Raw genomic sequence first — 4552 nt, 5'->3', positions numbered from 1 at the left:
TTAAAATAAGTTGTCAAAATTTTATTACCAACGAAATTAGAAAAGTCAACAATTTAGTAGTTAGTAATGTTAATATATTAAAAAAATAGTAATATTATAAAAGTCAATAATATTAATATATATTTTACGTAAATTTAAGAAATTCAAATGATGGTCCAAAATTGATTAACTAAAAACAATATAATTGATACTTTCCTTTAACTCTTGTCAGCAAAGAGAGTAAGAGAAAAAAATAGTGCGTGGAGTCCCTTCGCGTGGAAGAAGTTAAACCAAAGAACTTATACGCTTCGCGTAAAGAAGGGAAACTTCCTATACTATCAATGTTAAGTCGTAAGGATCTTTCCCCCAACTTGGGCGCTGAAGGTGTAATGCAGGAAAGCCACCGTCAAGAGCGATTGAAGAACAGACGCAGATCATTTGATTTTCACCCAATGCACTCATATTTTCTCCGTTAATTATAATCGAATTCGATTTTGCTTTTAAATTTTTTTCAGTTCACAAATTTAGCAGGATTATAATTTATTTTAAAGTAGTAAATATTTATTTAACAAAAGTAATTTATATTAAAAAATAAAAAATCATTAAAACTTTAAAAAATTGAGTAAAATTTATTTTCCCTTGAAAAAAAAACTTTTTCTCTTTGTTAATTTTTCCATGTGTGTATATGTATAAGAAATGTGCTATATATGAATAAAAATTTTCAATTATATATATACTTAGAGTTTTAAAAAAATAAACAAGACACTTGTTGCAGAATTTGTTTTATCTTTATTAAACTTATCTAAAAATATTCTTTCTGGTTATATATTTTAAGAATATACTTTTCAATAAAATAAAAAATTACACAAATAAAATTGTATACATTTTATACAATAAATAAATATTTGAGCAAGTTTATGAAATAAAATAACATAAAATTAAAAGGATGCAATATTGGTTCATTGGAACTGCACTAAGAACAAGTCTGCATTATTTTTGATACAGAATCTTTAATTTTAGAATGTCTTGAACACAATCTACATCTGTTGTGTAGTCAGTCTGTCAGTATCAACATTCCGTAACGATACAATTTTGCTGGCCTCTAATCATTTCTTGCACCTAATATTATAAAAAAAAAATCACACAGTACGATTAAAGTGCTAATATGACATAAGAATGCTGTCTAATTCGAGAACGGAACTTGAAATGTATGGCATTAATAAATTATATGTATTATTTTTCTTAAGTACTAATATTTTATTAAATAGTTTTAAAAAAGCAGACAGTGCTTAAGGAAAATATTTAGAAAGGAAATTTATTAACATAACAATTCATTGGGTGATTAAATACCAAAATCAATTAAATTTATGTTTTACTGGCAGTATCATCTTCATAGCATGCAGGGGCTCTGGGCACAAAAATATTTTAGACCTATAATGTGTCGTAATGTTTAAAAACAAACTAAAAAACGTCACATACAAAAAATAAATCATTTCTGAGATACAGTCCCTGGCCAAATTATTAGACGAACTTTAAGATTCTATGTAAAATTATAATTATCAGGTGATACTACACAGCTTTATTGTTTTTACTCGGCTGAAACCGGTTTGCACTTCTTTACGTTAGTGTATCAGTTGGTTAACATTGAAATGAAATACGTTAAAAATAAATGCAAATAGGAGGTGAATGAAAAATCTCCTGAATGAAAATTCATTTGTATGTTCAATTATGAAAGTATTAACATGTATATTAATACTTTTATAATTAAATACATTGTATTAAGAAATTAACGCGTATGTTTAATTATAAAAGTATAGTATGTAAACTCGTGCAAATCATGTCATTATTAAAAAACTACAGTGCGTCTATTAATTTGACCTAATTATTATAATATAATAATATAGTACCTGATACAATAAATAATCTGTATTTTTATTACATTTTGTCGAATTTATATTACATATCGCCTAATTTAACCAATTGATACACAAACGTAAACAAGTACAAACCGGTTTCAGTAGCGTAAATACAATAAAGCTGTGTAGTATCACCTGAGTAATTAAGATTTTACATAGAATCTTATAGTGCGTCTAATAATTTGGCCAGGGACTGTATAATACAATAATTTTAACTAATTTTGATTACCACAAAAACTCAAATAAAGTACTTTTAAACTATGCATAGTTTAAAAAAAATTGATACGCTAACCTGTTGTAATCCTCATATAATAAAATAAAAAAAATAGTTTTCGGTTGACTTTTTAAGTTTTCTTGGTGATAAACTACTCCAATTATTGGTGTTTGATAAGCAATCACCATTTGTAGAAAAAAAATGCATACTCTATAAAAAAAATTTTTTTGAATATATAAGGTAATGTTTTTAGCCCTAAATTCTTTTTAATGCAATTTTTCAAAAAAGTACGATTCTCTAGGGCCCCCTGAGAAAATGGGGTCCTCGGGCATTGCCCTGTGTGCCTATAAGTAAAGACGGTACTGTTTACTGGACATTTAGAGCTAACAGATAAATAAAATATATATATCTACTATAAACCACTCTATAAATATTATATGAATAAAAAGTAACACTTTTTACACTTAACACTATTTAAATAATTTTCTATACGTAATGAACTTTCAAAAATTTAAAATGTCAGATTTATAGATCTTTTTCACATTTCTTGAAAAACATTTAAATTTTTACTTAGTTATATACATAAATTTCATTTGTAAATATTTAATTCCGACCGAAAAAGATAAACGCACTTATGGAATTATACAGAATTTAAAAACCAAATGAAATTAATTTAAAGTCAGACACTATAAATTAGTCACACATTTAGTTACAATTCTAAGTCAGTCTTATCTAATAGGCTAATATAATCAATCATTGAAAAATAATTTACCGAAATCTTCGAAAATGCTTAACTATTTACTTACATTTCGATATTTTGAGGAAAGCGAAACAATTTCAAATTTGGATAACCCGCTCTATTTACATTCCAGTAAGCACATCTATCATAATTCTTTGCTTTGCGCACAGAAGAATCACTGAAAAATATTGAAAGAAAAAAAGAGGATTAGAATCTTTATTAAAACTGAAAACAAGGAGAAAAAAATCAACAGAAGATAGGTTATACAAAGCGCACTTACTTGTTAGGGATAATTGTCAAATTAACGTCCGCCATTGATTGATTTCTCATTTGCTTCTCTCTCCAAACTCTCCTTCCAAAACTAAGGATGATATTGCGCATGCGCTGCACTGTGCCCCTGGAGACAAACTTCTCCGCCGTACACGAAGCGCTGGCATTGTGCCAAATTTTGTTACGACTTTCGCGAATTTCCCATCTTTATACTTATACAATCTTTGGTTAAACTTCGCAACCTGTGACGTTAATTGTAGAAGAATCAGCAGTCGTAGAAGGATCACTAGTTCTATTTAATGACTCTTTTTCCTGCTCCGCTTGCTTCCGTGCTCTGTAATCACGGTAATATTGTGCATTTTTCCCTCTTAAATCATTGGAAGTGCTTGTGGTTGCCTCATCGTCTCGCCCTGGAAAATGTATTTGTATTAATAATGTATGTGAATGCGTCATAATGTAATTTCAGAAGAGAAAACCTAACAATCAATTGATATTCACAAGAGACGTACCTTGACATAACCTTAAATCCGTCTCATTGTCCGTGGGATTGTTTTCATTCATTTTTTACAATTGTTATCCACTAAATTTGAAAATAAAAAATACTATCCTATTAAATTATATGTGTATCAAGTCAAACTAAAAAAATATTTATAGAAAAACAATATTTATTATTTTTCCACATTTATTATTTATTATTTTTATATATACATATATATATACATTTTATATATATATACATATATATATACACAATATTTATTATTTTTTATTATTTTTATGCTAGTGAGAACCCAAAACAATATGGAAATGAATGAGAGAAAACTGGATCCTACCACGTGATTTCCCGGCTAATAAAAATGTAGCGTTAAACGTTTAACGCAACCTTGTTGGAAGTCGCATAAGAAGTATAACTTCAACAACGCAGATGAGCTAGTTTCGAAATATTGATATCCTAAACTAAGCCTTATCGTCATTGCATCATTTGCGTTCTATAATTGGATAGTATCAGTTGATATATTTAGTTTGACATTTCGATGTGAGTTAAAGTAGTAATATTATCCTTGAAATGTTACGTTTTGAAATTAAACATTTTAAAGAAAATCCTGGTTTTATAAATCAAAAGATAACTTGCGATTGCGATATTTTTAAGCAACAATGTGTTTATTATTTATTTATAGTTGTTTTATTTATTTAATAGTTGTATTTAATGTGTGTTTTTTATTTAATAGTTTATATAAAAGACTCCCCTTCAAAATATTGTGAAAGTAAGCATAATTGAGAAGGTATAGGGAATGGATAGTTAGCATCCTTTTAATCATTTTTTTTTAATCTTTTAAGTTTTTACCATTATTTCTGGAATTAAATTGAAATGAAAAGGAAAAAGAAATTATTTGGGACCATGTCTTTAAAGTAACGCTATCAACCACACACGTC

At 27.5% G+C, this 4552-nt stretch overlaps 1 long non-coding RNA gene across 1 annotated transcript; it reads right to left on the bottom strand.

Annotated features, from left to right (window-relative positions):
* Positions 1–868: 868 nt before the first annotated feature.
* Positions 869–3315, bottom strand: LOC147803026 (uncharacterized). Its single transcript, XR_015429920.1, has 3 exons — positions 3129–3315; positions 2916–3026; positions 869–1098 (listed from the first exon to the last, which is right to left on the bottom strand). It is a non-coding gene; the product is annotated as an uncharacterized LOC147803026 (long non-coding RNA).
* Between the last annotated feature and the right edge of the window lie 1237 nt (positions 3316–4552).

This window comes from Parasteatoda tepidariorum, chromosome 10 (genome assembly GCF_982258835.1).
Source record: "Parasteatoda tepidariorum strain Cologne lab strain chromosome 10, Ptep-v5.0, whole genome shotgun sequence".
NCBI classification, from domain to species: domain Eukaryota; kingdom Metazoa; phylum Arthropoda; class Arachnida; order Araneae; family Theridiidae; genus Parasteatoda; species Parasteatoda tepidariorum.
The sequence above is the reverse complement of the archived record's forward strand: the minus strand, read 5'-3'. Positions and strand labels throughout refer to the sequence as shown.